This window comes from Neovison vison, chromosome 6 (assembly GCF_020171115.1).
Source record: "Neovison vison isolate M4711 chromosome 6, ASM_NN_V1, whole genome shotgun sequence".
NCBI lineage: Eukaryota > Metazoa > Chordata > Mammalia > Carnivora > Mustelidae > Neogale > Neogale vison.
The window spans coordinates 153,243,192-153,255,377 of record NC_058096.1 but is presented as its reverse complement, the minus strand read 5'-3'; the positions used below and the strand labels follow the sequence as shown (position 1 = coordinate 153,255,377).

Genomic DNA, 12,186 nt, shown 5'->3' with positions numbered 1-12,186 from the left:
ACTTGAGAGGATCAAAATCTAGCAGGTTATATGTTCCAACTAGGATGGATTAAGCCAGAAAAAAATTAATTAAAAGCTAAGTAGGTATCCTCAAATGATAGAAAATGTAAAAAGAAATTTAAATAGCCGATGGTTCAAAAACATTATAATACAAATTAGAAAATATTTTAAGCTCAATGGAAAAGAAAATAATTTACATCAAGCCTTTGGGAATGTAAGCAAAACCTTGCTTACAGGATTTAAAACCTGATTGGGAGTCTTAGAAATTAAGAAAGGCTTCGAGGCGCCTGGGTGGCTCAGTGGGTTAAAGCCTCTGCCTTTGGCTCAGGCCACGATCCCAGGGTCCCGGCATGGAGCCCCACATTGAGCTCTCTGCTTGGCAGGGAGCCTGCTTCCCTTCCCCCCACCCCGCCCCGCCTGCTTCTCTCTGCCTGCCTCTCTGCCTACTTGTGATCTCTGTCTGTCAAATAAATAAATAAAATCTTAAAAAAAAAAAAAAAAGGCCAAATGTTAATGATCCAAGTATCTAGTTCAAATACTTAGAAAAAAATAACAAATTAGATCCAAAGAGAGTAGAAATAAAAAAAAATATATGATAATTGATAAAGTTAATAAAGTAGAAAGTAAAGATAGAATGGATGTGATCAACAGTTAAAAGCTGGGTTTTTGAAAATATTATTACAAGTGGTAAAGTTCTGGTTTGACAGATTAAAAAGATAATAGTAGTAAGAAATCAATTGTCTAACAAAAATCACAATATAATGAATGAGAAACATCACTATAGATACTATAAACAATGAAGGGATAATAAAATAATTTTATGAGCAACATTATTCCAATATATTTTAAACCTTAGTTTGAAGGAGCAATTTTTTGCATGTGGAAAATAAACTACCAAAAATGACACAGGGGACAGATAATTTGAATAGGATGATATTCATTAAAGTAATAAAATTCATAATGGAAAAAAATTCACGAAAGAAAACTTCAGACACAAGTGGCTTTGCTGGTAGTTTTTCCCCAAAGATTAAAGGAGAAAAATATCAGCTTTATAAACTGTGGAAAACAAGCAGCACCTTCCAACTCAAAGTCAGCCTTTTTATGATCATTGGTAGAAAAACCCTAAACAGGGGCACCTGGTGGCTCAGTGGGTTAAGCCTCTGCCTTTGGCTCAGGTCATGATCTCAGGGTCCTGGGATCAAGTCCTACATTGGGCTCTCTGCTCAGCAGGAAGCCTGCTTCCCCCTCTCTCTGCCTGCTGCTCTGCCTACTTGTGATCTCTGTCTGTCAAATAAATAAATAAAATCTTTAAAAAAGGGAAAAAAAAAAAAAGAAAAACCCTAAACAAAATATTTGCAAATAAAACCCGTCAATGTATTAAACATATAGTATCACAACCATGTTGGGTTCATATCAGAAAAGTATGACTAATTAACATTTAAAAATCAATCAATTCAAACACTCAAATTAGCAAGACAAAGGAGAAAATTATATAATTATCTCAACAGATGCAGAGAAAGCATTGATAAAGTCCAGTATATATTCTTAATTAAAAAAAAAAACAACTTTTTAGTGATTCTGAGTAGAAGAAATTTCTCAATCTAAAGAAAGCATAAAAATTATATATAAAAGAGCATACTTAGTGGTGAAATATTGAAAGTAGTGCTAATAATTCAGATGGAGGCAAGACAGTTTATTATCACAACTTCTGCAGGAGACAAGATCCAACATGGCCCCCAGTGATCCCTAAATCCTGGTATTTATGCTTTTGTGCCATCCTCTCCCCTTGAGTGAAGGCTGGACTTACTGATTCATGTCTTTGAAGTTAAATATGGCAGAAGTGATGAGATGTCATTCTGAGATCAGTTATAAAAAAACTTGCCACTTCCATCTTTGCCCTTACTCTCTCTTGTTATCTTAAGTCACTCTCCATGGAAGAATCCACCTGTCTTGACTTGACACAGCCCTGTAAAGATGCCCAAGTAGTGAGGAAGCTGGGCCTGCTAACATGTGAGTGAGCTTAGAAATGAATCACCTACTCCATACTCTTCCACTGGAGTCTTCAGTTAAACCGTGGCCTCTGCCTACTGCTTTGGTCAAAGTCTCATGAAACACCTTAAACCAGAGGCACTTAGATAAGTTTCATCCACATGTATGGCCTATGGAATAATAAATATTCATTTTCTTAAGCTTCTAAATGTAGAGACAAATTGTTATGCAATAATAGATAACTAATACAACTTCTATTCAGCATTGTTTTGTCAGTCTTAGACTGCTCAATAAGACAAGAAAAGACATTATCATTGAGCATATAGAAAATAAATGATTTATTATACTCATAGGTTACAAGATCAATATACAAAGAATGATTACATTATATTCATACAGATACAGGTGTGAATATGTATTAGCAATAAACAATTTTTTTGTTTTTGTTTTTGTTTTTGTTTTTTTTTCCCAATTTATTTATTTTCAGAAAAACATTATTCATTATTTTTTCACCACACCCAGTGCTCCATGCAAGCCGTGCCCTCTATAATACCCACCACCTGGTACCCCTACCTCCCACTGCCCCCCGCCACTTCAAACCCCTCAGACTGTTTTTCAGAGTCCATAGTCTCTCATGGTTCACCTCCCCTTCCAATTTACCCAAATTCCCTACTCCTCTCTAATGCCCCTTGTCCTCCATGCTATTTGTTATGCTCCACAAATAAGTGAAACCATATGATAATTGGCTCTCTCTGCCTGACTTATTTCACTCAGCATAATCTCTTCCAGCAATAAACAATTTAAAAATAAAATTTAAGTGGCCGCCTGGGTGACTAAATCAGTTAAGTATCTGCTTTCGACTCAGTTGTTGATTCCAGGGTCCAGGGATCAAGCCCCATATTGAGAGCTCCCTGCTCAGTGGGAGCCTGCTTCTCTCTCTCCCTGCTGCTCCTCCTGCTTGTACTCTCTCTGTCAAATAAATAAATAAAATCTTAAAAATAAATAAATAAAAGAGGTAGATAAAGTAAAATTTAAAACATATCAAAAAAACACCAATGACAAATAGGTTGATACATTGAACCCTACAAAAGTTAAGGTTTTCTATTTATCAAAAGATAACATTAAAAGATCATAGGTTGGGAGAATATATTTTAGAACATATATTCAAGAAAATAAATGTATTCAGCATATATAAAAAGCACACACTAATTAAAAACAAAAACAAAAAATCCACCATTTAAAACTGGGCAAAAATCTTGAATAGGCATTTCACAATAAAAGAATATCTAAATAGCCAATAACCATATGAAAATTGTTCAATATCATTAGTCACCAGAGAAACATGAATCAAAACTCCAACAAGATAGCATTCATTATATACAAAACAGCACAGCTAAAAATCAATCAATCAATTGTAATACTAATTGTCAGTGATAGTGTGGAAAAGTGGGAGTCTTCTGTATCACTAGTGAAAGTGTAAATTGATGCAACCACTTTAGGGTATCTATCAAGGCCCTATTTATGGTTTCTCTCCCACCTAGCAATTCCACTTTTAAGTGTATACCCTAAAAAGAAGCCTATATACATGCATCAAAGCACACGTGAAATAGTGCCCATAGCAGCCTTATGGATAAGTGCTACAGAAGAAGCAATACGTAGTAATTTATTACATTGTGATTTATTTGCACAATGGAATACTATACAATGGAGAAAATGAGTAATTCTTGCTAAGAAATAGCATGAATGGACTTCAAAACCATTATATTGACTTAGAGAAACTATATATAAAAAGAGTATGTTAGTGGTCTCCCATTTTTAAAAGTGCAAAGCTGGCCGAAATGAAACCATAGTGCTGGAATTGAAAAGAGTTTTACTCTTTGGTTGTTCATGACGGGGGCATGGGACGGTATGAAGGAGGATTTTGAGTTGCTATAATAAATATTCTCTTTCCCGTTCCTGGCGGTGGTTAGACAAGTGAGTCATTCTGTGAGAACTCATTGAGCTCTACTGATTCATGCACTTTTTTTTCATGTATGTTATATTTTAGTAAAATATAGATTAAAAAAATTCTTCTTAAAGATCACAATTTTTCTTGTTGGAGTAAACTCATGAAGCCCAAGGCCAGGGGAGGAAGCTCAGAAGGTCTAGTGCCCAGCAGGTGAAATAGCCTGGAGGGAATCCTGGCCAGGTGGCTTCTGTGTGCCTCCCCCAACCAGATGGGCAGTCACAGTAGCTCAGTCCACAGTAGCCTTCTAGAAATACAGGCCTGCCTGAACACACTTTCTGGTTTTTCAAGGAATGTCAGAAATTCACATTCGTGTATGAAATCTCTTGACTTTTAATGTTGGTATTGAGTTAGAATTCTTTTATTAAAAAGATTTTATTTATTTATCTGAGCGAAAGAGAGAGTGAGACAGCAAGTGGGCATAAATGGGGGGAAGGGACATAGGGAGAGGAAGGAACAGACTTCCCGTTGAGCAGGGAACCTGACACAGGGCTCAAGCCCGAGACCCTGAGATCATGACCTGAGCTGAAGGCAGACTTTTAGCCAACGGAGCCACCCAGGCGCCCTGAATTAGGTCTTTAAAACACTACAGAAAGAGAGAAGAGGAGGGGTTAGTACAAGGCCATGTGGCCTTCTGACATTTATGTTATTCATAGGAAAAAGAATGGCCAAGCAGGTGATTTACAAGGAGCAGCCAGTGGAGTGAGAAAAAAACAAGGCAGATGTAGACTCACAGAAACCCACAGACACAATATATTATAAAGGAAGAGAGAAAAATGAAAGTACAGTCTTGGACCAGTGACCACTCTATAAGTTGGAGCCCCCTGGGGCTTTAACACTCACGCTTTGTAAGGTTCTAGGCCCCAGCTCTTCTTCAGACACGTGTCATACCATTTGTTCTTTTTTTCAAGACATTACAGGCACACAGGCCTTCTTCCAGACTCAAGCAAACCAAATAAGCTCCCATCACTGGGGCTTTGTCCTCACTATTGTTTCTATTTGGAAAACATCCCTCCTGGCATCTCCCTTGATTGGCTCCTCATTCTATATGTCTCAACTTAAATACTACTCCTTACAAAGGCTTTCTTCATGGATGGGGACATGGAAACAAAAAGCAGACCCTGCTCCAGGCCCTCTGTCTTCTCAGTCTTTATAATTCCCCATCAGCCCTTAGCATCATCTGAAATCACACTGGGTACTTGGATGTTTGATCTTTTATCTTCTGTCCCGTAGGGAGAACAGTGTTCCATGAGGGCAAGGACGTATTTGACCTTGTCCAATCCTGATCCTAGCGTCTGGTAAAATGTATCTTTTGGTTGAATAAGTAAATAAATTAGAGGAAGAAAACTGATTGAACTCGAAATCACAAACTTGATGGCGATATTAGAACACAGCAATATATTCTTATCTGTCCTATTTTATCAGTCTGTAAGCATAGCCGTAACTAAATACCACTGGGTGGCTCAAACAACAGAAATTTATTTCTCACAGTTCCAGAGAACTGTTTTTGTTTGTTTGTTTGTTTGTTTGTTTTTCCTGAGGCCTCCTCCTAGGTGTGCAGAGGGTGCCTTCTTGCTGTGTCCTCACGTGGTCTTTCCTCTGTGCCTGTACATCCCTGGTACCTCTCTCTTTCTTCTTATAAAGACAACAGTCCTATTGGAATAAGACCGTACTTCCCCTTTATGGCCTCATTAAGTCTTAGTCTACCTCCTTAAAGGCTTTCTCTTCAAATATGGCTTCAGTTAGGGGTTAGGGATACAACATGTGAATTTGGAGGGATGGGGCACAATGTAGTTCATAACACCCATGTTAATGTCTGGCATGTTCACTCTCCCACTGTGTGGGTCTGTGACCTGATTCCATAGCGTGACTGAGTGCCATTCATAATCTACTTGAATTGGCTGAGAAGGGGTAGTTAGAGTTCTTATTTAGTTGGATGTAAATGGTTTTGCTGAGAATCAATGTTATCTAGAATCTAGAGGACAGAAATGGATTGTATGCTTTTTTTCTTAAAAAAAAAAAAAAAATCTACCAGGAAACTTTGATATTTCCATCATCCACTCCAGAACATTTGCTTTTTTCCCTCAAAAGATGTGAAAATTCAAGCATGAAATTCTGTTATTAAAGACCTCATTGTTTCTCTTCAAATAGCACATAAGACCTGGAAATACAGTTTAATTATCTAAAAGGACCGTGTTATAACTAATGATTGACTATTACATTGCCCAGGTAGGGGAAAAAAATCATGTTGGTGCATTTAATTTTGTTGAGTAGTGAGCAGTGACTTCTTTCTGATTAATGGTTTTATGCTAAGTGCTTCTCATTTTGCTCTCTGAAACAATAAAGATTAGGTACAATTAGAATAACCTTCACCCTTCAACTTGGAGAGTTCTCTTAGTCTTCTTGTATCTTCATTATTTTCCTGGAAAACTGCATCGCACAAAAGCATGATATTGAAAAACACAAGACATCGTGAATTTTCCAGGGATTCTTGGCTAAAAAACAGAAATGATGCATTTTCTTTTTGCCACCGTGCAAGGACTGATGGTCAAACAGAAGTTCCTGGCATTCCCTAAAACCACCTATTATAATATACTGTACCCCCCTTATGGGATACCCAACACTGTGCCCAGGACAACAAAAAAATAGTATGTAGGGGGGCTCTGGGGTAGGGATTTTGAGCTGGATCAGACTGAGTCTTCTCAGTGTGTTGTCCAGAGAGTGTGTTAAATCAAGTCAGACACTCACTGTGAAAAAAATTTTGTTTTTCAATAAAAGCACTGAATTGATTTTTGCAGTTTTTTCTTATTAGACGCTTGAAGGAGAACACTTTGTTACTAGCAAGTAAGAAAGACAAGATTGCTTCAACTCCTGATGACACAGCAGTATTCTTCCAATTTGGGGATTCTGAGCATTCCTTGTGAGATCAAGTTCATCTGGTGTTTGGGGGCTTTCCTGCTACAATCTGAACTTAGTCATACTTTGAATGCAACCAGACCTAAAAAAGGCAGTTTGTTAAGAAGTAGAATATAACTTCACTCCTTGAGCGTTGGTTTTCAGCTGCCATAGAGCTGTGATCTGAGGAGCTAATCTTTGTCGTCTTGTTGGTTTTTCTTTGTTGTTGTTGTTTGTTTGTTTTTTGGTATATGTATATATTGCTTAATAATCACCAAAATAGGTCTAGTTAACATCCACCTATTTGCAACAACATAGATGAAGTTTGAGGGCTTTATGGTCAAGTGAAATGAGCCAGAGAAAGACAAATTCTGTCTGATCTCTTTATATATGGAATCTTAAAAAAAAAAAATAGGAACTCATAGACCAAAGAACAGATGGGAGGTTGTCAGATGAGGAGCTAGTTTTCTACGGGAGGTGGAGATTTCTTCACTAACAGGAGAGTCAGGAAGAGTGGCAGCAGAGTCCATGCACATATGAGTAGAAGCCCCCATGTCCCTTTGATGCCTGGATCTACAGGAACTGAGTCCTTCTTACCATCATGTCCACCATGACTTAAAGTGCAAATTTTCAACTGTTTTCTCAGATCCTCCACTCACAAAAACTGGGGAGTCTACAGAAAACTTTGGAGGTTTTCTGCTCACCCTCTTTTCTCTTGCCCTCCCCCAGAAGTGATATAAATTCTTTTTTCTGGTTGTTGATGCCCTTGTCATTTCTTCAAGTGCCAAAGGTAACATCAGAAACAGGGTGAGGTTGGATGGGCTTATTAATGATAATTCCAAATTAATTATAACATCTCTCTTTCCAAGAATGCTTCTGGTGAATACAATTTTGACTGATGCTGGCATCAATCTTTCTTCCCTTGTAGTCATCTAAAACTTGAAGAGAGTGGAGAAATCCTGTGCTTTCAAATTACACATACCTGGAATTCGAGTTTTAGGTTATCAGCTTGTCAAAATCTGCTGTCTTCTATAACTCAGTGTAACTAACAGTAGATAGTATATCAGCAAAGTAAGACACAAAGCTCCCAGATAGAGGCTGGAAGTTTCCTAGTCCCTCTCCCTTCTTTACATTATGTGCAGGACTCGGCATGGTCCAGAGCCTGACACCTGCTTGCATGTTTGATCAATTGTGACTAGTTTAAAGTGAGCTCTGGAGGAGCAACTTCTTTCTCCTGGAAGGCTTTTGTAAGCCTGGAACAGCACTCTCTAATGAGAAGACGGTAAATGTGAGTTTTACATGGCTCTTTGGGTGCTGTTTCTTTAGAGATGGGATTCTGCTGTGCTAGATACAGTTTTGATTTTATAATAATCTGTTGCTTTTCAAGATAGGGCAATACCTTAGCATCATCACTTTGTGGACAGTGAAATATTTGGGGAAAAAAATCTAAGAACTTAAGAAACTAGAAGAATCTAGCCAGGGATGTGGAACTGCTGCTGGGGGTAAGAAGACAGAAGGAAGTGATGGTGAGAGATTCACATGAAGGTTATTATTTTGGGTCTGCAGACAATAAAATATCTCTCTAACCTCCGTCTCTGCTGTAAGTATGTTCTTCTCTCTAGAGACTCGTAGTGTCCCCCAGATGCAATCCCACACTGGGATAATTTTTATAGTTAGCTCCTTCCCGCCTTCATGTTTAAAGGCTCCTTATTGTGGAATGCTCCCTATTGTAAAATCCAATAAAAACAAAGGGTTTGTTTTTCATCTAGGCTGTTCTCCTAACTAAATTTTTCCCAATGAGTTTAATGAGCGTTGATTCAATTTATAGACGGTGCTATTTCTTCAATAGCCCCCAAGCCTATAAAACCATGAGAGGCAAATACTCTCATTCCAGGTGGTAAAGTGTAAATGCATCCTCTATCCCACCTGTTTTCATTTAATCTTGGATTGTTTGCTTCATTTTGTTCTTCCCACGTGGAATGGAAATGCCTGCTGCTGCTGAGAGAAGCCAACCAAATGGTAACATTTCAACTTTTAATTCTCTCCTGAGTCAGTTGGAAAATAAATTCAAACCTTTTTTTTTTTTTCCATTTGGAATTAGATCTGATCTCCCCCGGCTTCCAGGATATGCCAAACATACTTTCTGTTTTGCATTTTAAAGTTTCTGACCCTTTTGTCTAGGAAAAAGCAATGTAGAATAATATTTATATGATAATTTCTCTTTCTTTAAGCTTTTCAAACTCTAGCCTAAAAGTTGCAGTTTTCCACCTCTTCAACCTCCCATCCCCCCACCTCCCCACCCCCTACCTCCCACCCCAGTACCAAGAATTTCAAAGCTCAAAAGGAAACAGTAATATAAAGAAAAATGTGGCAATTTAGAAACAGGAACTGCAGAGTATCCCAAGGACTCTGGGTTTTTCTGGCCCTGCCAATCTAGTCCATTTTTTACTGAGCAGAGAGATCTTTTCAAAAAAACCTTTTCAAAAAAAACAGGCTAGACTTCCCTAACCAGAAGACCCTTCCAATGCAGTCCCAGAATTGATGGGATACAGATCAGATAGGAGGAAAAAAGGGAAAGGACAATTCGTAAAAGAAAATGGAGAGTAGGTGGGCAGCTATTCGACTTTTCTTTTTCCAGTTCTTACCCTGAAAGTCTCTTTTATACCATCTGCTCAGAGGTGGTTTTAATTTTATCCATTTAACACTATATCCATTCTGTGATGAAGTGGGTGTTCAGTAGAGTTGAGTAACTTGCCCCAAATCATATATGCTCATTAGGTGGTAGATGGATTTCACCTGGGGTCTGTTGCGTTCATGACAATCTCCTTTGCTATGGGTAGAATTAAGAAAGGATGAAAAGGGGGGCACCTGGGTGGCTCAGTCAGTTAAACATCTGCTTCGGCTCAGGTCATGATCCCAGAGTCCTGGAATCGAGCCCCGCATCGGGCTCTCTGCTCAGCAGAGAGCCTGCTTGCTTCCCTTCCTCTGTGCCTGCCTTTCTGCCTACCTGTGCTCTCTGTCTGTCAAATAAATAAATAAATAAATAAATAAAGGATGTAAAGGTAAAGGAGAAAAAAAACCTACTCTGAAAACAACACAACAGTCAGGTAATTGCTTATAATTGAAATATGTCATACTTTAAAAATGTTTATGTATAGAATCCAAAAATTGGAAAATCTAGTAAGGTATGAAAGAGGAAATAGAAATGATCCCTGAGAAGAGGGTAAATATGAGTTTTACATGACTCTTTTAGTGTCGTTTTTAGAAATAACATTCTGCTGAGCTAGGTATATTTCACACCATGGCTTAAAATTTTCTTTTGCCATAGGTTTTTATATACCTCGAGGTCATGTAATTTTTCACAATAAATGAATAAATGAAGCAAATGATATCTTAGCCCTCAGGAAGTTCACATTTGTTGCGAGGAGACAATCTAGGAGATAATAACAATGAACAAGTAAACAGGATAAACAGAATTTGATTTACAAAGCATTATGTAGAAAATACATATAAGGGTATAATAAAAAAATAACTTTTTGTTAGGCAAATCAGAGAGAGAGCATTTTGGAGGATGTGGTATTGGAGTTGAGAATTAAAAACAAAGGAAAGAAGTTAAAAAAAAATCAACAGAGAAATTAGATTTCAAGCAAAGGAACAGCTACTCAGACAAAGGTCCCAGCAAGTAAAAAGACTTCAGACAGGAGAGATCTCGCTCTGTTCACAAGGAAGTCTGTACTGCGGGAATATCGTGAGAGCAAAGGAGAGGGGACAAGAGATGAGCTGAAAGATTTAATCAAGGAGGAGAACATACAGGGTCTTCTGGCCCCAGAGTTTGGATTTCGTTAGAAGCACAACTGGAAAGCTATAAAGCCTTGCCAAGCAAGGATAGCCCTGATTTGATTAAGGTTCAATAGGCATGAATTTCTCAGCCACAGACTCAGGCATGTAAAAATAGAATTTATTTCTTAACCCAATTTAATTTCTGACTTTTAGCCTCAAGCTCACCCAGCAGCAGACAATCAAATCTACCCAACTGCAAGTTTCTCACAGTTCAGTCCAATGATTTTCTAGTAAATCCACAAGTATAATCACATTCTGCCCTTTGCCTCTTCTTTTTCCAGAAAGAAGAGGGTGAAAGGCATCCTGTTGAGATATGTGTGTGTAATGTATATGCATGGGTGGGTACCATGTTGTATGTGGTGGTGGTGGTGTGGCTGGATGATTGCTTTCTTTTGCTAAACTTCACTGCTGGTATAATTGGTCCAGGCCTCAAACACACACTCCTCATCCATGCGGGTGTCTGTGAATTGTCCAGTTGCTAACCAGTGGTCCCATTAATATTTATCATCCATGTAAAATGTCACTTTGGAAGTCTTCTATTACAGAAAAAGTTTTTTTGTCTGGGATTTAAATTACTTTCCTTTGATACCCTTATTTCCACTTTAATACCACAGCTTTAATTACTATCTCATATATGTATTTTCATGTTTGCTTGGGAAGTTCATTTTTTTTTTTAATAGAGGGAGGGAAAGACAAAGAGAGAGAGATATCAGGGGAGAAAAGAGTGGGGGAAGAGGGAGAGGGAAAGAGAGAATCCCAAGCCAATTCCATATCCAACACAGAGCCCAACATGGGGCTCTAGTCCATGGCCCTGATATCATGACCTGAGCCAAGATCATGACCTGAGCCAAAATCACAAGACACATGTTCAACTGACTGAGCCACCCAGTTGCCCCGGAAAGTTCCTTTTTAATATTCTTTGTTTATTCAAAATATTCTTGGCAAGTATCATCCCCATATTTTTCAAAATGAACTTTCAATAGAATAAAATTAAAGTAAAAAAATAAAAAATAAAAACTCAAAATGAACTCTTATCATCAATTTGCAACTTTTTAAAAATGCAAACACCTTGGGACGCCTGGGTGGCTCAGTTGGTTGGACGACTGCCTCCGGCTCAGGGCGTGATCCTGGAGTCCCGGGATCGAGTCCCACATCAGGCTCCCAGCTCCATGGGGAGTCTGCTTTGCTCTCTGACCTTCTCCTCGCTCATGCTCTCTCTCACTGTCTCTCTCTCTCAAATAAATAAATAAAATCTTTAAAAAAAAAAAAAAAAAATGCAAACACCTTGAGGTTTTTTTATTTTTTTACAAGCTTTGTATTAATTTTTAAATTTACTTGGTAAAAACTTATTTTCATTTTATGTGCATAACAACATGTTTTTTCCTTATAAAATTACATACCTTTTTTTCTGTTGAGTATATTCTTGGCTATTAAATGCCTTGTTTTTTGTTGTGACA

The 12,186-nt window shown here is 38.0% G+C and overlaps 1 long non-coding RNA gene across 2 annotated transcripts in view; it reads right to left on the bottom strand.

Annotated features, from left to right (window-relative positions):
- Positions 1-2,927: 2,927 nt before the first annotated feature.
- Positions 2,928-12,186, bottom strand: part of LOC122909049 — a 139,438-nt gene continuing 130,179 nt past the window's right edge. For both annotated transcript variants that reach the window (XR_006385070.1, XR_006385072.1), the window contains one exon: positions 2,928-2,958. This is a non-coding gene — a long non-coding RNA (uncharacterized LOC122909049). The remainder of the gene's footprint in view (positions 2,959-12,186) is intronic.